The following is a 24,719-nucleotide window of genomic DNA, read 5'->3' as shown; positions in this document are numbered from 1 at the left end:
AGCTAAGAAAACCCATGACAGGTTCACATCGGGATCATCATAAGTCAGAAACAACTTGGAGGCTCAAAACAGCAATAAAGCAGGACACTGTCCACCTGGATCACACTGGGTAATGCCTTTATCCTTTACTAAATATGTTTAGTTCCCACTTTTAAGCCCATTTATATCACTCGCTTTCAACTCATGAAGATGAATGACAAGTCAATGCACTGTGGGGAAAAGGGCTTGTTTGTGCAGTTTCAGTGCGGATCCTGTAGATACCTTAAAAGTCTTAAGAACAATTGGCAGTATCAGCTAAACTATATTTGGTTTTATCATAGTAATTTCTTGTAAGCCATACAAGTACTTTAAGTTATTCCAATTTAATGTCAGGCCTTCCAAAAAAATTGATAACCTAAGGGTACTGCCAGACAGCATCAAATTCCATGCCAAAGTGGGTTTTAAAAACTCGCTTTGGCGCACATTTGTGTCCCCACTCCCACCAAATTCCCCCCTAATTTCCTCCTAAAATAAAATAAAACTTACCTGGCCACCATAACATTTTTCCTCACGCCTTCTTAGTGAGGAAATGATGCTTCAGCAGACTAGTGGGGGCGGGGGGGGGGGAGAGATAAAATCCCTTCTCACCCCACCACATATCCTGGTGAGTTTTATTTTATTTTTAGGGGGAAACGGGGGGCTGGGGGAGGGGTAGATGCCATCCCAGACTTTTGGGCTCCAGAAGGGGACTTTCCCCTGGGTAGTCCCAGAACTACCCGGAAGTGATCCCCACACGTCCAATATCCCATTAGACTCGGGCCTTTCAGGAAGGCCCAGATCTAATGGGGGTATCTAATTTAATTTGGAACAAACCAGGGAAACTCTAAATTGTTCAGTTTTACTGGAGGTGTGGTTTGGTAAAACTGAGACAGGTCCCGGTTTTTGGGCCTGTCTGGATGAGCCCTAAACATGCACTCCTCTTAACAGATCTATATATGAATCTAAGTAGTTTCATAATATTTTCTATCTTGCTTTTAGATTCCTGCTGTAACAGATGGACACTTTCTCCCACTTAGTGAGAAGGCAAGGAAAATGAATGTATCCCCTACAGTCAGAGGCATTACAGAACTGTACAAGTCACATTAAGTTTGTAAATTATGAATATGCATTCAAATCTACCCAATTTGATGTTGTAAAATGGTGTTACAAAGTATGGGAGAATAGTTCCCTTATCTAGCAGACTTCCAATTTGTATTTTGGGGTAAATAGTCCATAGCCTACACAAAACTCTCCAATGCTGTTTGCATGGCCCTCCAAGCCTCTTACCCCGCCATAGAGCCAATCACATTAATTGCTTTGGTGCTGCTAATGATGTTTTAAAAAGTAGTGAGTCCAGCTAAGGATGCTGGGCAGGGTACAGCTGATATTTCATTTTCCTTGCCTCCTACAACCCAAAACAACTGTTCACATCAGGACCCTAGATGACAGAGGTGAATTTATTGCAGGGTCAATAAATTCCTGCATACTTTGCTCTAAATCAATACCAAAGATATAAGAGGAAAAGGAAGAAAACAGAAGTACATCGTCGTAAACGGGAATATAAGCAAGTATTTCAGATATACAAAACATGCTTGCTAACTGTGGCTTGTGTCACAGGAATTCATATAAAAATCCATACCAAATATAGGTTTCTAGATTTCCTAATAAAGTATAGAGTCAGAGAGGCTGGGCAATGAGCCAAAAACTCTCCCAGTTGAAATCTAGCCTCCACCATTTGGTCACTGGTGAATCATGGGTTTTTTTAGGCTTCCGGAGTGTAAGATGAGGATAATAATGCTAAACGAACTTACCAAGATGCTGTAAGTCTTGCTTTCATTATGGACGAGAAAAAGGAATAATTTGAACACCTTGAAAAAAGCTTATTTTTATTACATTAAAAATGTGGAGCCCCCTGTTGGTACAGTGGGTTAAACTGCTGAGCTGCTAAATTTGCTGACCAAAAGGTCGCAAGTTCAAATCCGGGGAGCGGCATGAGCTCCCACTGTTAGCCTCAGCTTCTGCCAACCTAGCAATTCGAATACATGCAAATGTGAGTAGATCAATAGGTACCTCTCTGGCGGGAAGGTAACAGCACTCCATGCAGTCATGCCGGCCACATGACATTGGAGGTGTCTAAGGACATCGCTGGCTCTTTGGCTTAGAAATGGAGATGAGCACCAACCCTCAGAATTGGACCTGACTGGACTTAATGTCAGGGGAAAACCTTTATCTTTACTTAAAAATGAGGGATATCAGTAAAATGTGGAGTATTGTCTGCTACTAATACAAGTTAAAACATACAACAATACAAGATTAAAATACATATAGATAGAATACATATATACCAAATCGCCAAGGTAAAATTACGTTCAACTCAGTCCGCATATGTGGTCACTATCACGACATGAACATCAGATGAAAACCTTTACATTTACCTTCCTGGTTAAAATCTGAGCCAGCATTTTCATTCCCACATTTTGTTAGTCTATTTACCACCCCACACCGAGGATCCTCCCATATAAGTATCATTAAATTGATCCCTGCCTTACTTTCCTGAGCTGAGAAGCTACACCAAGGGCTCCATACTCTCTGGTGAGTGTAAAAAGAAAGGGCCTGTACTCAGCCCCATTAGTGCTAATAGGACTAATTGCAATTAGCACGTCAGGACAGGAAGGACACACTCCAGCTTTTAATGGGCATTTTAAAGCCCACGCAAATCCTCCTCACGTCAGTCCCAGACCAGTGCTTGCTTTCTCCTTTTCTCTTTCCTTGATGGCAGGAGAGAGATCATTCTCCTCTTTAATTTCTTGGTAAGAGTTTTTCCAGTGCTTTCTCAATTCCTCATTTCCTTCTCGTCTTTTCAGCCCCATCTTTCCTCCCTGTTTCCAGCTTTCATAATGTTTATAAGCACAGGGGGAACATGGCATGGGATCGAGATGTGATTTCTTCAGGAAGGAGAATGTCAGTATATGAGCTCCTCTGAGATACACAGCTATTAAAAGCAGAAGGCTCACCTCCCATACTGAACCTGTCAATCCTGGTGCTCATTTGCATCCCTTTGAGGCCTTCTTCCCACTTCGTAAAGTGATGGAACATCCAAGGCAACCTTTTTCAGGTTAAATTTCTTTTGAAGGGAAGAGCACTGAAGGTGTAACTATTTCAAAATCTTTTACCAACAGATTCAGCAGCCAGCATAATTAAGCCCAAACCAGGGCTAAGTTAACGCAGGCTGAAAAAGCCAAGAAACTGGAAGCAACATGGGCTACCTTTCCAAACAGCCAGTTCTGAAAAGATCAGACTCTTCATTGGTTTTAAATAATTCTATAGCAGGGACGGGCAACTGCAACTGGCCCAGGGACCAATTTCTACTCCTACAGACTTTATGACTACCCAAAACAAGCAAACAAATCCCAGAAGTGATTGGAAGTCCACTTGTGCTTTAGAGAAACACAGTGGGCAGGTGCAGGAAGTATTAAACCATGAGGAGGATCCCTGTAGCCAATTTGAAAAGTGAGCTGAGCTACCAGTCTTGAACAAAGCTTCCAGGAAAGGGAACACATCATTTTAGGAAAGATCCAGTCTGATGGAGGGAGGGCCACAGAAATAGTCTCGAGGATTGCATTCAGAACCAGGGCTGCATTTTGAGTTCTGCTGTAGAGGTGTTACGTGGAGATTGCCTTGTTTCATTTAATGACAAATGGCTTAAGAGTTAAGCCATGTGAACAGACAATTATTTCGGTAGAAGGCCAGGAAGAATCCAATTTATTCACTGAGTCTAGGGGCCCTTCCACACAGTCCTATATCCCAAAATATCAAGGCAGACAATCCCACACAATCTGAGCGTGGTCTCAGATAACCCAGTCCAAAGAATAAAGTGTGGGATTTTCTGCCTTGATATTCTGGGATATAGGGCTGTGTGGAAGGGCTCTAGATGGGTGGCAATTATTATTGAATGAGAGTTAAGACCATGATACTGGTGAAGTTATGATTAGCCTAGATCACAGGTTAGTTTTGAGTGTAAATCAATGCCGTTCCTTAGAAAACCTCTATATTGTACATATACATACATACACACACAAAAGGGTTATGTGGATATGACTAAATGGGAGAAAATCCTTTAAAAATCGTTCCCTTTTTATAATATACATTATAATATATACATCTGCAATATACATTAGTGTATGCTAAAAAAAATTATTGCATTAGTACTAGTCACATTTCTAGGGACTGGTTTATGCTTCAGACCAGCTGAATGAATCACATACCCCTCCAAATGCAACTTCCAGCAATCCTAAGCAACCTAATCTATGGTGATGAACACTGGAAGTGAAGGTGAACAACATCAGGTTAGTTGCACAATTCACTTTCCTGCTTTAGACCGCATCTGAGGAAAGAGTATGAGGAAGATGACGGGGGCCATCTGCCAATTATGATCCCCTGGTTCCAAATAATCCTATGACTTGCACTCTGTGCTGTCAGTTCTTTCCACTCGCTGGCACATACGGAAATAAAATCGAACACAATAAAATATAGTTAAAAATGATCAAATCAAAAACTGTGCAGGTAGAATTTAAAGACATAGGTGTTAGGAATATCAATATTAAAACTGATCTTATAGCACTTTGACTAATTGAGATAATGAAGTTAACAGCATAAGCTTTCATAGACTAAGACTACTTACTCAGATGCATGGAGTAATGTGCCTAGGGACAGATAATTATAGGAACACTGTTTGTGTGTACAGCCATCAAAATGCAAAGCTTGCAGGTATAGTAATGAGGTGATAGGTTCAGTTTCAACAACAGTCATTGCGGAACTGTTTTCTTTCTTCACTTTGTTCTGTAACTGATTAGTCCTGCGTACAAGCTTTCCTTCTTGAAAAAAAAGAAAAGAAAAGAAAAGGAAGCACTATTTGTTTCCAGGACTAATGTATTACAGAACCACGTGAAGACAGCAAATGGCAGAACCCCACTAGTGGCCACATACAGCTCCCAATTGAGACCAATCAGATGTATTATCAATGAATCAAAACCTATTCTGGACAGTGACATTGTTCTCTCAAAGGCTCTGGGTGCTAGGTCTTTATTTTCCCACAGACAGTCCCTCAATCTAAAACACTTACCTACAGGAGGACACACAACAGGATTGGAGAGATGGGTACAAGATTTTGCCACAAACCCAGACGCCAATTCTGCCCAAAACTTCTATCTGGGAAATGTCATTACAGGTCCCAATCACATCACCCACAATATTAGCGGTAGTTTCACTTGTTTATCTTCTAACACAGTGGTTCTGAATCTGTGGGTCCCCAGGTGTTTTGGCCTACAACTACTAGAAATCCCAGGTAGTTTACCAGCTGTTAAGATTTCTGGGAGTTGAAGGCTAAAACAGCTGGGAACCCACAGGCTGAGAACCACTGTTCTAATATATACCATCCTCTGTCAACAATGCCATTCCACACTCCACATTGGGCAAACAAGCCAGTCTCTCCACCAGAGGATAAATGGACATAAATCAGACAATAATAATGAGAATATACAAAACCAGTTGCACAATGCTTCGATCTTCCTGGGCATTCCATCTCCAATCTCAGAACAACAACAAAAAACCCCTATAAAATATTGGAAAGAGAAACTGTCCAATCCATCAATAGTGGGTTGCATAGGGGCAATTGTTTATTTATTTTTATTTATTTTATTTACAACATTTCTACCCTGTCCTTCTCAACCCCTGAGGGGAGACTCAGAGAAGCTAACACTAGCAACAATTTGATGCTGCAATTATCACAGTATAATAACAACATAAAACCATAAATACACAATAGATTAAAATCAATAACATTAGTTATACAATCATATAGCCGTTTCCATTATTAAAACAATCATATGGTCCAGTTCAATGTCCAAAGTGCCGTTATGCCTGCTAGCCAAAGGCCTGGTTCCAAAACCACAATTTCAGGTTGTTTTTCCTAAAGGAAAACACTAGTTAGCAGCCCAGCCTCATGAAGGTCGCCCTTGGTTAGTTTATCACATCTTTTTCTGGTTCCCAGCCAGCATTACATGACATTGCAATACTCCACCCACCATTCATATGGTCAGCTACACATATTGGTTTTGGCAACATCTTTCCTCCTACCTCTGTCCCCCCAAACCACTAATAGAACTGGAGTATTGCAGATCCAAGAGCTAAGAGGGCCACCATATTCCACAGCAAGCAGTGATGGCAGTGGCACCACCAGAGCAGCCCAGTTGCCTGGGAGCCACAGAAGAGGAGCGTGCTCCAGTGGATGAGGTAGAAGTTGTCCTAAGCAAGGTGGGAGGAGAGTGATCCTCCAATTGCTTACTGTGAGTAAACGGCTAAAGACAGTGCTGGTTCAAATGTGGGGTGTGGAGAGCAATATAATTTCAGTGCAGTATTTTACCGGCGTGTGTGGCATAACAGGGTGTGGTGCTATGGATGTTTCAGGCTGAATAATCTGAATTACAAGTGGACTATGTTGGTGGTGTAGACTAGGCATCCTCAAACTGCAGTCCTCCAACTGTTTTGACTTCAACTCCCAGAAGCCCTCATCAGCTTGTTCAATGGTCAGGAATTCTGGGAGCTGGAGGCCTAAACAGCTGGAGAGCCACAGCTTGAGGATGCTGGGTGTAGACAAACCCTTAATCTACAAATGCTTATGCTATCAAATTCATTCTCTCATTTTCTGAGGCGCTATAAAAAGTTGTATAAACTGTATGTAAGTTCTGCCAAATAAGTAAAATGCAGATCGATATGGATAATTTTGTTTCTCTATTACACAGAAGTTTGAGGTCACAGAATTATAGGTTCTTTGCAAAAAATTAATACACTTAAATTTCTCTGAAGGAGGCTGGACAAGCGGTTGCCTATTGGGAAGGATGGGCATCATGCTGTCAAAGTCCCAGGCCAAGCACAAGGCTGGAGCACTCAGCACAGATCTTTCAAGCCTTTCAACAATGGGTCCTCCTACTTAAGTTACAATTCTGCCCCCGCCTCTACCTGCCACCAGTTTGTCAGGAACTAAAACCAAATGAAACAATATATTCACATGGTAGCCTGTGGGCCAGAACAAAGGAAATGTTACCTTGACAACCTCAACAATATTTGCCAAGGTTATTGTAGCCATTAAATAACCGCAGTTTTGATGTTGGATCGTGGTTCCCACTCCCAAAACAACACTGCCACGCACAGGGCAATTCTATTGTATCCTTGGAGCAAAATCAATTAGCAATGTCCTCCGCAAAAGTTTCTTTTTAAGGCTAGGAAACTCCCCGGAGGTAACTGATTCGGAAATGTTTCTCTTAGGCCACAGAATCCCCTATGGCAGGGATCCTCAAACTAAGGCCTGAGGGCCGGATATGGCCCTCCAAGGTCATTTACCCAGTCCTCGCTCAGGGTCAACCTTAGTCTGAAACGACTTGAAAGCACACAGCAACAACAACAATCCTATCTCATCAGCCAAAAGCAGGCCCACACTTTCCATTGAAATACTAATAAGTTTATATTTGTTACATTTGTTCTTCATTTTAATTATTGTATTGTTTTAAAATGTTTTTGCACTACAAATAAGATATGTGCAGTGTGCATAGGAATTCATTCCTTTCTTTTTCCAATTTATAATCTGGCTCTCCAACAGTTTGAGGAATTGTGACCTGGCCCTCTCTTTAAAAAGTTTGAGGACTCCTGCTCTATGGCCTCTCTTAGTGTTAAATTATGAATCAATTCTTATCATCGACAACAATAACATCAAATTCCTTGAAATGCTTAAAGCCTGTCCTATGACGCCTAATGTCCCCTTGCACAACACTAGCTAAACAACCAGCAAACAGGTGAATGATGACCACACCTACATGGGTGCACACAGATGCACACTTTGCGGAGAGATGACACACCAGACACTTGGAGTACAGGGAAACCAACAGGTTTATGGACTCACAACACAGTGGACAGACAACACCTAGGAGGAATATTCTCCAAATGGGAAAACAAACAAGCAAACAAACAAAAACCATATTTCCATCCCATTGCAATCTAGCTCCAACACCTTTTTCTAGGCTTCAAGCATATCCATGGAGCAATAAGCACAACTGTATCCCCACTTCACAAAAGCCATATCAGGTTTGGAAAAATTGAGAAAATAAAAGCATGAGGAGATCTCCGCTCGATTGGGCCAAAGGCATCTGCTCCCACACTCTGTTAGCAGGATATGAGACCAGCAGCAACCTTCTGTTCGTGTTCTCCAGCAACTTCTGTACCAAGTTATAATGCCCTTGAAGCTGGAACAAAATTTATTCATCATGACCAGCAGCCACGGATAGTCTTATCCTCGATGAATGTCTATAATCCCCTTTCAAAACAGTCCAAGCCTCGTGAATGTCAGTTTTGCAGTATGCTGTGTGAAGAAGCCTTTCATTTTATCTGTTCTGAATCTTCCACTGCGTAGCTGCAAGGAATTATCTTCCTTTCTGTTTTATCTGCACCAGGACTACATGGTTCCTATCACGTCCCCTCTTGTTCATGATTTACTAAGCTAAAGAGCTTCAAACACTGTAACCTTTCCACATGGGGAGTTGCTCTAGTCCCCTGATCATTATGATCGCTCTTTCTGTGCCTTTTCAAGCAATACTACATCCTTTTATAGTGTGGTGATCAGAATATTATATAGCACTCCAACTGTGGCTGCATCATAGATTTGGAGCAATGTATTATAATAGAGACAATTTTATTTTCAATCGCTTTCCAAATGTGCCCAACATGCCATTTGTCTTTTTTACACTATCCAGACACTGATTGAACTTTGAATTATCCACAGTTCCAAGCTCCTTTACATGATTGGTCACCACCCATAAAATCTCTATTAGCATGCACATAAAACTAGACACACACCTCTACTCCCATCATGTATCACTTTACTCTTGCATACATTTACCCATAGGTGCTTTCCCACTGTCATGTATGCATTTAAAGTAGCTTAAACAATTAGGAACTAGGTGTCAGGACTTAGAAATTTGGCCATCTCACCATGCAGGTGTATGCCTTCAAATCACCTGTTAACTTAGGGTGACCCCATGAATTCACAGTGTCTTCATAGGCAAGGAATGCTCAGGTGATTTTGCCAGTTCCTTCTTCTGAAGCAGGGGTTCCCAACCTGTGGGCCATGGACCACAAGAACCACCAAAATATGGTCCACAGCCTCACCATTACTACACCATTGCAAAGAGAGCGACTGGTCTTGCAAAACCCTCTTATAGTGCCGAGGCTTATTAAATATGGTTTTCTGTGGGTGAGCAGATGGCGACTACTGGCATATGTTCTGTATTAGAAACTGGAGCTGATGTGGTCTATCCAATGCCATTTTCTGAATCAGCACCCCAACTAACCAAACGGAATCTAAAGTTGACCAAAAACCGATTCATAGCCCTTTTGGTACTAATGTTGGAGAGTGGTCCCTGGTCAAATGGTCTCTGGTAAAAAAAAAAAAAAAAAGGTTGGGAACCACTGCTCTGAAGTATAAGCCTACAGTGCCTGGTATTTCTTAGTTGTCTCCCATTCAAGTACTAACTAGTGCTGATCCTGTTTGCCTTCTAAGATCAAACAAGATCCAGTGCCTTTTATTTATGCCATGGTCACCTCATTTGCTCACTTGTTATCTAGAGCATTAGAGCCCCCAGTGGAGCAGTGGGTTAAACCCTTCTGCCAGCAGGTCTGCTGACTGAAAGGTCAGCGGTTCAAATCTGGGGAGCAGGGTAAGCTCCCGTCTGTCAGCTCCAGCTTCTCATGCGGAGACATGAGAGAAACCTCCCACAGGATGGTGAAAAATCTGGGCATGCCCTGGGCAACATCCTTGCAGATGGCCAATTGTCTCACACCAGAAGCAACTTGCAGTTTCTCAAGTCACTTATTACACACACAAAAATCTAGAACATTTGCAAACAAATCATTTCTTTAAAAAAAATGTAAATGCAGACTCACAGCAGGGCTCCTTCTTTAAATTCTTTTTTATGACAATGGACAATATATCCCTACATTACACATTCAACAAGGAGGAGGAGCTGCCCTAGGACAGTGTTCTATTGTTTTTGCTGCCTGCCCATATATTGGATTTTTTAAACCGCAAGCAAGAGGTTTTTTTAAGACCCAAGTCTGTGATAGACAATTTCACTTTTTTTCCTACCCTGTCCTTACCCATTCCTCACAACCTTGGCAACTAGAAAATAAAACCTATGCTCCATACAGGGAGAGACATTCTGGAAGCAGATCTACCTCTTTAGAGGAACCACTCTGGCAATATGAAGGCATGGATAAGAATGCCTGCCTGAATAACAGGAGCAACAAGGCTGATTTTATTGCTGAATCTGTGTTTTGTAGAACTGATATAACTGATTATAATGCCTGCTGTTAGAGGGACATGTTTGAGAAGAGAAACATTGAGAGGCCATTAGAATTATCCATACGATGACTTTTCCTGTTCCATAGTTAAAAGTTAAGACATATTAAAAGAATCCATTTAACCTACTCAACCATTGTCAATTGTATTTGCTTTCTTATACTGTATGTTGGACATCATTTGGATTTCCTGACTCAGCACAGGTCCTGCGAGTGAAGAAGCAAGAGCGTGCGTTACTGATTAATTTTGGTGTTAAGTGTGCTCCTTTTCTTTTTGTCACTTTTGCTACTTAATATTTTTGTAGTCATGGGCCCCCGGTGGCGCAGCGGGTTAAACCGCTGAGCTGCTGAATTTGCTGACCAAAAGGTTGGCAGTTCAAATCCGGGGAGCAGGGTGAGCTCCTATTGTTAGGCCCAGCTTCTGCCAACCTACCAGTTAGAAGACATGAAAATGTGAGTAGATCAAAAGGTACTGCTTCTGTGGGATGGTAATGGCACTCCATGAAGTCATGCTGGCCACATGACCTTGGAGGTGTCTACAGACAACGCCAGCTCTTTGGCTTAGAAATAGAGATGATCATTACCCCCCAGAGTTGGACATGACTAGATTTGATGTAAAGGGGAAACCTTTTTCTTTACCTTTTATAATTTGATTTCCCATAAACTATGGTCTGCAAAGCAACAGCCAAAGTAATAGTAGTTGATAGAGAGTATTAAAGCAATGGTTAAAGCAATGGTATTCCCCATAGTCACCTACGGATGTGAGAGCTGGACTATAAGGAAGGCTGAGCAAAGGAAGATAGATGCTTTTGAACTGTGGTGTTGGAGGAAAGTGCTGAGAGTGCCTTGGATTGCGAGAAGATCCAATCAGTCCATACTTCAAGAAATAAAGCCTGTCTGCTCATTGGAGGGAAGGATAGTAGAAACCAAGATGAAGTACTTTGGCCACATCATGAGAAGAAAGGAAAGCTTAGAGAAGAGTATGATGCTGGGGAAAATAGAAGGAAAAAGGAAGAGGAACCGACCAAGGGCAAGATGGATGGATGGTATCCTTGAAGTGATTGGATTTACCTTGAAGGAGCTGGGGATGGTGACGACTGACAGGGAGCTCTGGCGTGGACTGGTCCATGAAGTCACAAAGAGTCGGAAATGACTGAACAAATGAACAACAACAGAGAGTTTTTGGGGTGGCTGGAAATCCTGATTAAGGACCAGAGACATCACTGGCTTGGAGAAACAAGGTAAAGGCTTTATTATAGGAACTAGATAGAAAAGTTGCTCCAGATGCTAAACTACCTTTATTTTAGGGAAGAACTGAGAATGGAATGGGATAAAGAGAAAAGTTGGGGGGAAATCCCTCCGAGTATTGAAACGCAAGGAAGGAGAACAATCTGGATCACGCAAACTCCCATTCTGAGGCATTCTTGACTCTTCAGAGCTGCTGCGCTTCTAACAAATAAATGATTTATTTTTCTCTTGCTCTGCCTTTTAGCAAGAATTAAATTATATATCTGATTTTCCTGATTCTTTAATTCCAAACAGTCTTGCACTTCTCAGCATTTTCTTCTACATTTGGGTTCTGGAAATGAAAACTCAGCATTTGCTACCTTTTAATTTTAAGTAAGCAACTCACTTGTCAAGATTGTAAATCCAAATTTGCAACTTGGAATGAGGAACTGCATTTTTGTTTTTTAAACTATGGAAGCAGTTTTGGTTCCAGCTGCACACTCCTGTAAATTAGAAGATGAAATATTTCTCACCAAGCTGCCATATATATTAAATCCCATTTTCCATTAAGCAATTAAACTATCACTCTATTACTATGCTGAACTTGAATTGGCCAGAATTTGATCTGAACTGGCCAGATCAAAACTCAAAGACTGGTATGTTTTGGAAGCTTATGATAATTGTCTGATACGAAATCTGAGGCCTAGTACAAAACCAAAAGGATGATGCTTCAAGTCACCTTACAAATCCAGCTTCCTTAGTGTATGTGACTTCAAACAGCAAAAGTGATCACCTGTCATCTGAAACAATGCATTGTAGAAGTCGAGAGTAATCCAAATTGATTACTTGGTACTAAATGTATAATGTTGATAGCTTGGTATATATACATTCCCATTAAAAAAAAGAACCACGGTCTGACTCCTTTTTGATACCACCGCTTTTGAACATTTACAAGCAATTGTGTGTACCCAATAAAAAATAACAAGGCACTACTGCAGTTCCTGAAATCTCATTCATGTCAAGGAGCTTTAAAAGGAAGTAATGTGAAAATGTGGCTAACGTATCTACATATGCCATCATTTAGTATGTATAATCAATTGAGTAGCAACCATGTCCATGGATTAAGCTCTCCGAGACATGGAAATCCAAATAAGACTGACTCAACCCTGAAAATGCAATTTACAGAAAGTGCATAACACTCAGTACTCAGCCTTATTCAAATAAAGTATCCTGCTCTTTGCAATTTAGACTGTAAAATCAGATTCCCAACTACTTAAGCCACATATCTCAATGCCCCATGGGCCACAGTTAAGGTCTTTAAAGAGCACTGTGGGTTGAAGCATGTAAGGAAGAAGGGAAAGAGGACATTACAAATTTATACAAAGGTTAAAAAAGGTTAAAGACCAACAAAATCTTATTGTGTTATCACACATACAGAAGTATGGAAAGCCCTGAAAATAAAAATATTTGATTTCATGATATTATAAATATTTTGAGCAATCCGGGACAGATATCTGGTTGTTGAAGGATGTCTAACCCTGTTGTTCTTCAACCATCTCCCAAAGCAAAGCAATACAGAGTGGATGTTCAGGCATCTAAGATAAAAGGCAGGCAGGGCAAAGAAGGATGAGAAGGGCTGGGGTAATTAACCACGTGGTGGTAGTGGGGGAGAGATTCAGAAATCAAGTTGGCAGAGATGGCGTGGAATCTGTTTGTGCTTTCTTTCCAAATGGATCTATATTGCACCTTATGAGAGGAGCATGTTGATTTGCGCCTGCTTTCCCTGCTCCCAGTTAACAGTGAAATGCTTCTCGTGGTTTTGAAGGACAGATGTTAAAACAGTACTTTAGTTTGGTGTGGTGTTTTTGCCGCTATATTATTTCTTATATTACACCAGTTCCAAATACACAAATAATGCACAATCAATTGATATGCCTGAACAAGCAGAGGAATTCAGAGGTAATTCAGAAGTAACCTGTAGTTATCTGTAATGTTGGGGCTGGAGGGGAAAGCTAGCAAGTTGGTTCAAGAGCATCATAACTGAGGTTGTGAGGAATGTTGAGTTTTGATTTGGCCCTACAGGGCTTAGGGATAACATGGGCTCTAACATAGTTCTTTCATCCAACATAAGCGCTAACACAGTTCTTGTCTCTGTCACATATAAATAATTTACTACTATGCAAGTTCCCCCTCTTCTGCTCCCACTTGAGTTCAATTGTGTGAAGCTACAAAAATCCTTCTCTACGTCAACAGCAGGGTCTTGCCAATAGTTAGTGAGGCATGTGTCGACAAGTGCAGCAGACAAAGGAAGAGGCCTGTTCTGCTGCAGAAGCCCAAATGGCAAAAAGCCTGCTCCCAACAAGGAAACTGAAACAGAGTTGCTTACAAGGCAAGAAAGAGAAGAAAGGAAGGTTTCTCCCTGACACAGACCCCATTACTAAGTGATGGGTGCACCAAGCAGTCTAACGCCAGAGAGAGCAAGACTGAGAGCCCACTGCTGCATGAGACCTGAACTGGATCAAATATGCACAACATTCTGAGAAGGAACACTGGGTAGGAGAACTGACTCATCTCTGGAGGCAACCCAGGAGCTTGGAGTTACCAAACTCAGTTAACTAGATCAACATCCTGAGCTAATTTTAGTTTTGTGGCAGATGCCCTTAGCCGCCGGGGCCAGGAGCGCACAATGCAAACCAGATGCTGGAGAGAGAAAAGCCAGAGATCAGTGTTCCAACTCCCCTTGGACCTTAGACTACAAGGGAGAAAACCCTCAGGGACTCCCAGGGGCAAGCTGTGGGAGATTTCATAATCAGAAAGCCACAGGAGTATTGGCAAAAAGTGCAACTGACGCTATCTAGGAGGGAGAGGAGAGGGAATGGCGAAGTCCTCTGTGATGCCCCATGCACCACCAAAAAGAGATAACCACACTACATACTGCCTTGAAAATGGACAGCAGTCCATCTCCCACACAACAAAAACTATGAAGTATTCATACGTGCTAACTTATCTCCTAATGTTGGTGAGGGAGATGAAAGTATGCATTTACATTAAAATATTGGTGGAAGTGGCAATTCCAAGTGTGTAAAGAAAACATCCATATCCATCAGCTTCTCCGATTTCATCATCTTCCTGCTCCCTCAAAAGATTGTGCTCTCCATGTGAAGCTTTGTTTAAAAGGGAAATTGCCTTGAAAGATAAATGGCTGACCTATAAAGACTTGCTGTTATTGAACAATTACCAGTACAGATTAAAGACAAGAGAGGAGTCATTGCTAACGGGTTTCACAACACAATGGTTTACTTACAGATAAATTAAAGAACAGTTCAAGATGGATAAAAATCTATTTGGATTTGTAACTGATAAGCCTCACTTTGAAACTGTTCTAGATTCTAGAGATGATCCCTTGATTGCCAAGTCATTAAATATGAAATAGAGGAGGAACAGGTGAAAGATGATATGGTTAAGTTGGTGCTAACATTGGTACACAAATAACATGGAATAATGGGAAAAGGTCTGGACAAAGAGTTTGAAATGTTCATTGAGCAATTATTTGAAAGGAAACTTTTATAATATGATGTAGAGATGGTATTTGACAGAAAGGTTTTAAAGCAGCTTGAATAATTGTTGAAAATATAGGGGAAATATTGGATTATTTTATCATATGTGGTCATCTTGTAAAAAGACCCAGAAATACTGGACCCAAATACATCTGGTTCTAGAGGAAATGGTTAAAGTTAAGTTTGAGATGAAACCTATCTCTATTTGCTAAGGATGTTAGATGATAAACTCAACAGAAAATGTGAAACACCAACAATATATATGTCAACGGCAGTGAGAATAATCTATGCTCAAAGATGGAAGGAATCAACTACTCCAATGCAAGAAGATTGGCCTAGGGAAAATAGACAAACTTGCGATGTCAATTAAGGATAAATCTCTAATTAATTTCAAGAAAGACTGGGGTCTATTTATTATATTTCTTCCGCAAATGTGAGGCCAAACCTCCATTACGGAAAGGACATATTAACGGTTTTCCTTCTTTTGAGCATAGAAAATTGAGAAAATACAACCATCAAGCAGACGATGTAAAGCCCTTAGACTAGGTACTGTAGATTTATCTGTAGTGAATGTGTAGTGGTGAGGGGCCCAGTGGATGTAGCAGTAGTATGTTTTATATATGAAGATAATGTATATCTACTGGTTTTGTATTTTGTTGTGTGGTTTAAATATTTGGTTGTTTTGTCTGTTTGGTGTTAATTTTTTAGTAAAAATTATCAATAAAAAATTATGCTCTTTTTCTTCAACTACCATGTAGTTTAGGGAGGCCTTCTAGAACTGGCAACTCTCCATGTTCCTTCATATCCACCTTTTCCATGTAGAGTTTGGTATAAACCCCAAATTTCCATGGCCTGATTCAAGGATGAGAAACCAATGTCCTCCCAGATTTCCTTGATCACAAACTCACATTAACTCTCACCATTGGGTTACTGGGCAGAGCATATGAAAGCTAGAATCCAATGTCTGAAGAGCACTAAGGATGGAATATATAAAACACTATAAGTAATATTAATATATAATTTTTGATTTTTAAAAACCTTTTCTGGACTTTTACAAGTTCAAGGCCTCAGGAGAACGGGAGCAGACTAGTGGCAGCTTCACCACCCCAAAGACTAAAAATGGTATCTATTTCTATGATTTTCTGTGTAACTTGTATCTTTCGACTATAGACTGTATCTAGTTATTATATAAAATGTATCAAGATGTCGCTCAAAGACAGTCAACCCTCTGTGACAGTGCTGAGAAAATACCCTGGGAACAGGAAGGTTGGGCAAACCCCTCTGGCGGTTTCCCAAGCCAGATAATCATTGGATCCATTGTATATATGCAATATGCAATACTATCTAGCTGACTTCCTGTACCAGCCCAGCTTAGCCCAAGGCTGCCTGTATAGTTGTATAGCTCACCTGAGGCTGAGGGCTTGCTGCTCGCGGAAATAGAGACTTAAGAACATGTGCATTTATTAACTCTTTTATTTAACAACCAAACCCTTGATGGCCCAGGATTAACACTTTTGTTCCAGGGGTCTGGCACCCAGCTTATGACTCCTCCCATGGGGTCGTCCTATCAGCTGATTGGTCTTTTGCCCAAGCAATCCACAGCCATCACTTCCCCATTAAGGGAATCTCCGCTTGGAGGCAGTGAAATCAGTGGAGCTCCCAGGTAATCCTGGGGTGGATCCTGACTGGCCTCCTTTTTCAGTCAATCAGGAAAGGGAGCGGGAGGTTTGAATAGCTGTCAGAACTGTTTACAATGTCTTGTATTTCTCTGTATGTTTATGCTTGTTCATTTTGAAGCATCTGGCTTGTACTTCCATTACTTTTAGCCAAACTGTATTAAACCTCTGTGGCTTATCTTCAACCTGGTGAGTTGTTTTTCCGTCCTGGCCCTTCTGGTTTTGCATACGCTCGCCAGGCATGGACCCTTTAACTAACCACTACAAAGAGGTGAAAATAAATTCATACTGGACAAGCAAACATCTGCTATTTTAAAATACAAATAATATGGTATTTAGTCAGTTTCTTTTCTCTGTGGAGAGGGACAACAAATGGCACAACATTTACAGCAAAAAAGGAAGAAAAGTAAGCAAGCTATCCTGAACACATTTAAAAGGCAGTTCAGGTAAATGCCAGGTGATAATGTTAACAAATTCAAGAGGCAACAAAATACAGTAGATAGGAGGGAGGGTCAGAAAGGAAGTTACAGTTCCTGTTTTCTAGCTTAAAAATTCACCAGTAAATGCATTTTGGCCACAGTTCTTGCCCCTATCATCTTCATGTTATTCCTCAACACTACAGCTTTTTGTTTGTCATATTTTAAACATGTCGAAACCCCAAATTGTTTTAGTCCTACCATCACTCTTTTTGCACAAGCATTTGCCACAATAACCACCAAATCATCTGCAAATGGGCTTAATTTGTATAATATCTCAACCTTTTTGTCTTAGTAACCAAAGCTTTTGAAACCTCAATCATGTCCATTCTTGAAGATCTGTGTCTCCAAGAAAAGTAGCTATAATGCTTTGTCTTACCAGTTGTTCATTACGCTAAATTGCAAATTAGGTAATTTACTTAAGAGGTCCTAATCTTTTTCAATGGATATAACCACATCCTATTCCCCTAATAAACACCAACTATTATATGGCAGATCCAAGTTTACTCCTAAGATCTGGGGGGGGGGGGGGGGGAAAGCTACCTTATCTTCATTAGGAGCCTATATCTCCAACCACCAAAATTAATTCCCATACAAATCAATCTAGACCTGCATATATAAACTTTCTCATGCACCAGTATCAACTCTGGGCCCAAAATGGATGGAATATACAGCAAGGCCCCATTCTTCTTCTTATGAGCTAGGAAAATAAAATTGTTGTTCCAATTATTTTGTGTCAAACCTTTCGATATGCATCTCTTTTGATTAAATTACATCAAAATTAAATTTCCTCAAGAAAGGAAAATATTTCTTCTCTTCTATGGAACATTAGTTCAATTTATGTTTTAGAAAAACCATTTGTAACTCATCATTAGCTAATTAGTCAGATGTGTCTCCAGTAGCAGGAGCACTCAGTCAACAACCCCCCTTCACAACCTGATCAATGATGCTGACCATTCTTTGATCTCTTTCTTCCAATAAAGAATATTCCTCTTGATCTTTAATTTGTCTTTGTTCTCTAAATTTTGAATCTTTTTTCTTATTTTCTTGGCCTTCTTACAAATGTTTTCTGTATTTTCTCACAAAGTCCCTTTTTTGTACGGAATTCACTCAGAATCTTGGGTCTTTGAAAGTTAAGCTCAAACATTCCAAGTTTTCCTGTTCCGTTTCAAATTATTTTCTTCCATAAAATTCTTCTTGGTATCTCCTTTAAAATTCTTATGAACTAAAGGTGTAATTGTTATGAAAGGAATCCTAAAATACCAAAACCAGGACCAAAAAAGGGGGTGTGACTTTTGTGCATTGGCAAGTATTATGCAATGAAATATGGAAGCTCCTTTTAATTAATCTAAATCTTGTAACAAAAAGGTTTAAGAGAGAAAGTGGGATAACTTAAAGACCGTTTTGAAAAAACAACTTGGCATCCAATGGCAGGGCAGACAGTTCCACCATTTGTTCCCATTTTAACCTTGGCAGCTGCAGCTCCTGGTGGTCCCTCCATAGGAAATTGGTTTTTTTAGGGCTGGTGTAACTAAACCCAGGTTTCCCTTGTCCAGGCCAAAATTTACAGTCAGGGCTACTCCCACCCAACCGCACCTCACCCCATCCCATCGCATGATCACTACTGGAGCTGTCTCTGGGAATGGGTGTGCTCTCAGGAATGTCTGTATGACATCTTCTCCTGCCAGAAGGAGATATTTATAGAGCACACACACACACAGTCTCTTTCTCTGGCATTGTTCCATACATCACAATCAAAATGAAATGCAACTAGGGCTGTCTTAATGTCTTCTGCAGGATATTAAAATAGCATTCTTCTCTTTATGGAGAGTCTTGGTCACAGTCTGTGCTAGTATGAAAGTCCCATACTTATTGAATTGGAAGGAGGATTCCTATAGCTTGTTCCCTGTCCAATGCACACATATTTACTCAAATTGCAGTCCATCTCTCATGATGAATCAGAGTTTGGACAGTTATAACATACTGAAATCATACATATTTGAGTAGGGGTAAAACAAACAACAATTCTTCTTTAAGGTTAATTTTCCAAACTATTAAATGAACCTTACTGCTTATATTCTAAAAAAAAGATTCTGCCACTCTTGGAACCCTAAGGTTCTTTATTTGCTGATGCAAAGTTCCCCTTGCCTGATACTTGGCTATCCTTCAACATCCCATCTTCCATGGTGGTTTGTGATACCATGAAATATCAAACTTCACATGTAAACACTTCAAGATGGCAATGGAAAGAAGAACTTCTCACCAACAACAAAAGTGGGACCTTTTCCAAGTAGGATTATTTAGTGAAGTCCTTTAGGATAAAGATCCACCTTTGAGGTGGTGCTAATGGTGATACAAACTTTGTAGAAATATTAGTTCCTGACCTCCAAAGTAGGGTGGTGCAATTTCTCGGTTATAGCTATAAATAGTATCCTCCCTCTCCAAACAGCAAATACAAACACTAGCTTGGTGTTTTTGTGACCTTCTGTTTGTGGGAGAAAGAACTATTATTGGTTCAGAAGCAAGTTTCCTCCATCTGAGGTTATGTTCCTGGGCTTCCCCCATCTATGCTGCCATTTCAGTTGTCAGTTATCTCACCCACTCCTTCCTCTCATCTCCTCTTTACAGTTTTGTTCCAAAACAAGTACCTGGTGTGCTTTTTAAATTAACTTTCATAATTGTTAATACAGAGAGCTTATATGTGATCTCCTGCCTTCAGTGATACAATGGCCATCAAATTAATTAGGAGACAAAACAAAGCCGAAGTACATTGAAAATATTAGATGCTTATAAATGCCACTTATGTGACTCCTGGATTTTCTCCTGAAAGGCTTGAAGAAACTGAAGGTAGAACAATACAGCTGGCTGCATTTTACTTATAGGAAATAGCTCTACTTCAGAAATGTTATCTCACATTTGTATCTCACTGTTCTTTCTACCACATACTCCCCACACTCTTTGTTTTATGCAAGTTGAATTACGTGGGCGGTCCCTAAGGAGACATTACCAGTGTTTGTTTTTCTATCACATTCGAAGGCAGACTCTCTCCTGAAATTGCTACCATGTAAGGTATTGCACAAACAAAACAGAAATCAAGTGACAATAAAAACAGCAAGGGAAAAAGACAATGAAATTACTACTTCCAATTCTTCAAATACTTCATAGATTTTAACCTTAAAACCCTCAATAACTTCAATCTTTCCTTGCTACGTTGGTTCACCATCATACAGACATCCACACACTTGCAGATCATCTGGGGAAGTCTGCATCCAGAGACAAAACTGGCCACTGGATTTACAAAATGCCAGATGACCCAGACCTTGGTCTATTCCAGCAGGACCCCTGTTATGCTCCTATGTTCTGTCTCCCAACACTTCCAACAAGTAGGGAGATACCTTCAGCAAACAGGATCCTATCGCTATCTGCAAATTGTATTGTCAAAGGCTTTCATGGCCGGAATCACTGGGTTGCTGTAAGTTTTTCGGGGTGTATGGCCATGTTCCAGGAGCATTCTCTCCTGATGTTCCACCTGCATCTATGGCAGGCATCCTCAGAAGTGGTCTGTTGGAAACGAAGAAAATAAAGTTTGCTTTCATTGTTTTCCTAGTTTCCAACAGACCACACAACCTCTGAGGAGGCCTGTCATAGATGCAGGCGAAACATCAGAAGAGAATGCCACTGGAACATGTCCATACAGCCCGGAAAACTTACAGCAACCCAATCTGCAACTTCCTTCCTCAAAATACTCATTCATTCAACTGACCTTTGAATACTTTCCAAAGAACAAAAAAGGCATGTCACTAATTTTAGAAGGCATTTAGAATGGTGATGTGACCTAAGGTATCATGAAAATGTCAGAAAATTATTTCATGGATAACAGTTAATATATCAAATAGGCAGGATTTCTGTGTCTTCACAATCTCACTTATCACACTAAAATAATGAAATACATGGTTACATTACACCAACATGTTCCTATACAATCTCAAGGGAACAGAAAGCAATGCATACATTAATAAGACTAAAACTGCCACTGAAAAACAATAAAATTACACAGATTAAGACATGACAAACATTTTTCTGCCTTGCTTTTAAAACAAAAACAAAACATTACCCATGGATCCCTAGTACACTTGTTCACCAATGTTCAATCAGCCCCCACAATTTCAATTACACTGGGTCCATGCTGGCATTCAAGATAGGAAGAACTGTGGCATTGCTATCTATTGATGGACGTAATTTATAGTGCTATCCCATGACATTATTCATGGATAAAGGTACAATCTCTGGTAACAGTTTATACACAATAAATCTGTGAAAACCAGAATAGTCTAAGGTATTTACAATTTTAGGATTTTAAAATCAGCATCCTGGATTTTAGCCTAGTTTTAAAATTCTCTCTTTCACTTGAGCACTACTTTCCACAACATTTTGGTGGCGCCACTTTAGCTACTGTTATGATTTAACCATAATATCATAATATCATTTTAAATAGTTTACACTGTACCTGACATTCTTAGGAACCACTTGAAGGCATGAAGACATTTCATTCTTAAGCTAATGTACATCTTCTTACATGTTGTTAGCAGTCCTGACTTTCAAGGCAAGGTAAAGTTCCTAGGACTAAATACATCCTTTCTGTTTCTATTTTCTTGATCCCTATGCTCAATGACAATCACGTGGGGAAATGTATTTTTACAATTTCTTGGCCCCAAAATAGATATGAAATCAATCTGTTTCAAGTCCCTCTCCCATCTGATCAATGATAGGTAAAGTGAAAAGCAAGACAGCGACACAAGAAATGTCAAGTCTGTCAGAGACAAAGAAAGGTCTCCAAGATTTTATTTTTGGCCCTGAAATAGCAACTACCTTGTAAGCAAAGAAAGGTGAAATCTGGAGGGTTGATTCCTTCTATTGATTTATTCTTTCCATTGTCAATGCCGCCCCCCGTCCCGCCCTGGGCTACTCATGCTCTGTTTTAACTAGTTCTTTTACTAGAACACTGTTATTTTCCCACCTCTGTAACCCAGAATTAGATTAGAGTCTTTTCTCCCTCCCCCATCATCCTTCGATTCCCTTAAACCTCAACAGAGGCACAAGAGGAGACCTGTGACTGGTAATCCAAGATTGTACAAAGGCTAGAAAATTAGTCTGAACCTCTACTCAATATCTGGCCTTTGTCAGACTTCCACCTACCATACTCTTAGGCTTGAGTTCAACAACACAAACCATCAATTAAAGAGAGCTTATCTTCCTCAGCTCTCAGTGTATAGCAGCAGTGGGAATGTAGCAGTTTTGCCAGATGGATGTTGGGGGTCAGTGCCTACATTTTCCTGTGTTATACTTATAGCAGATCCTGCCATGGTTGGTCTCTATTGCTCTGGACCTGAAATTTCAACTGATTAAATGTGGGCCAAAATACCACTATTGCTTTCTTATTTTGCATCAAGAAAGCTCTTTGTAGTCTGTTTTATTATTTTCTCTTCATCTGACCCATGCAAATTTTTTTAGTACCGGCAATACATGGATAGGATGGAGACAGACTATGGCTTAGGAGTAGCTTGAGAAAATTATTACTTTCCATAATGTACAACTCATTTCTCCCCCCCTCCCTTGGAAATTTTGAAACATGGGCTTACTAAATGTGATAGTAGAATAACTGTACAGCACAATCCACAATCTTCTTTGAAACTGCCTGGTTCCACATTGTGGGGGGAAACCAATTCTCTGTCTCCAATTTTATTTATGCAAAAGCTGACCCTCCCATCTCACACAACCACTTCATCTCCCGCCCACAGTCACCACTTCTTGCCCACATTGGACCTTTCCTCCCATACATAACATGGCCATGTGCTATTCTTTGCAAACAGTAACAACAACACACTGGCAGAGGGCATGATGCAAAGGTCCCGCACCCACAACTTCCATTGAACTCTTTGGTTCTTATATCTCAGTAGACATATGAAGGACTAACCAAGTGTTAAACAAGTATGACATGAAACAAAATGATGCAGTGTATTCCCACACTCTCAGAAGAAATGTTCCTGTTGAAGAATTGGACAGCCTGAGACAGGAATCTGATAGTCTTTGGGGTTTTTTTTGTTCCTGTTCCTATAAGGCCTTTCTCTGCTATGTTATAGAGATAAGATTCTACTGTGTGGCTATGCTATATGGAGAATTCAGCCTTAAATTCAGTAGATCAAATTACGAGGTAGTTTCAAAAGCAGCCCTCCCTTTTGTGGACATATTTCAACTCTTTCATTAGAAGGACAGCTTTGTGCTATGGAAAATGAGGTAGGGAGGTGAGGCGGAGGCAAGAATAGACTTCCTGGAGTTGGAGCCAGGTCTGAAGGAAGCAGAAGTTCTCAGATTCCTCTTGCTTATGTCTCAGATGATGTGAGTAAAGGCTGGAGTTTCAGCTGTGATCCCAATGTAGCACCCACTTACTCTGAAGCTCAAAAATGGGGATGAAGTTGGTGACAAATGATAGTAACCCTTGGGGGAAAGAGTTCTTTTGCCTCTTAGCATTTTTCTCTTGACCACATGACATTATAAGGGGTGTTTTTGTTTGTGTATGTATGTGTGCAGCAGTGGCAGAGGCAACAGCAGCATGGGATTCCTACACACATGATGGGGTGGGGAGAAGGCGAGGACATGTCTTCCAAATATACAACTGATAATCTATCCTACCAATCAACACACTTTATATAGGAGCCTTTGGGGACTGGGATGGGGAGAAAGAGGGGCGACTCTAAAGAGGATTTTCCCGAACCCACCTTTAAAAATTGGGGAAGTCTCTAAAACTTCATGGTAGACATCCTCATTCTTTTTTCCATGGTATTTTGCTGGGCTTTAAGCAGGTCCCACCAATTGTGCTTGTGACGGGGGTGGGAGTGAGAGAAGAGCCTCCCCAGAAGATCTTAATGATCAGGCAGGTTCGTAGGGGAAGATGTGATCCCGAAGATAGGCAGGTCCCGAACCGTTTAGGGCTTTATGGGTTATAACGTGCACCTTGAATTGAGGCAAGAAACTTACCGGCAGCCAGTGGAGCTGTTTGAACAGGGGGGTTCAAACAGCTCCACTCCACTCCACTCTTAACATCTCCATACTTAGGATACCACTAAATAGAAACCATTGCTTTATTTTTTTATGTCTCTATTCTATTTTTCTCTCTAGAAGTGCATTTTTGCAAATAAGGAGGTGGGGAAAAGGAAAGATCAAATAGAATCTGCTTTGTAATTCACCAGTGCCAACTGCTTTTGGCTAAATGAGAGCAGAAAAACAAAGGAAAGCTGTTTTTCAGCCCTCACACTTCTGAAAGAAAACACAATTTTAGAGCAATCAGGTAGGACTATCTTCAG

The 24,719-nt window shown here is 40.5% G+C and overlaps 1 protein-coding gene across 1 annotated transcript in view; it reads right to left on the bottom strand.

The window, feature by feature from the left end:
• Positions 1 to 24,719, bottom strand: part of DGKA (diacylglycerol kinase alpha) — a 67,010-nt gene that overhangs the window by 30,214 nt on the left and 12,077 nt on the right. The window lies entirely within an intron of this gene.

Source organism: Anolis sagrei, chromosome 2, assembly GCF_037176765.1.
Source record: "Anolis sagrei isolate rAnoSag1 chromosome 2, rAnoSag1.mat, whole genome shotgun sequence".
Taxonomy (NCBI): Eukaryota; Metazoa; Chordata; class Lepidosauria; order Squamata; family Dactyloidae; genus Anolis; species Anolis sagrei.
This window is presented reverse-complemented; position numbering and strand designations above follow the sequence as displayed.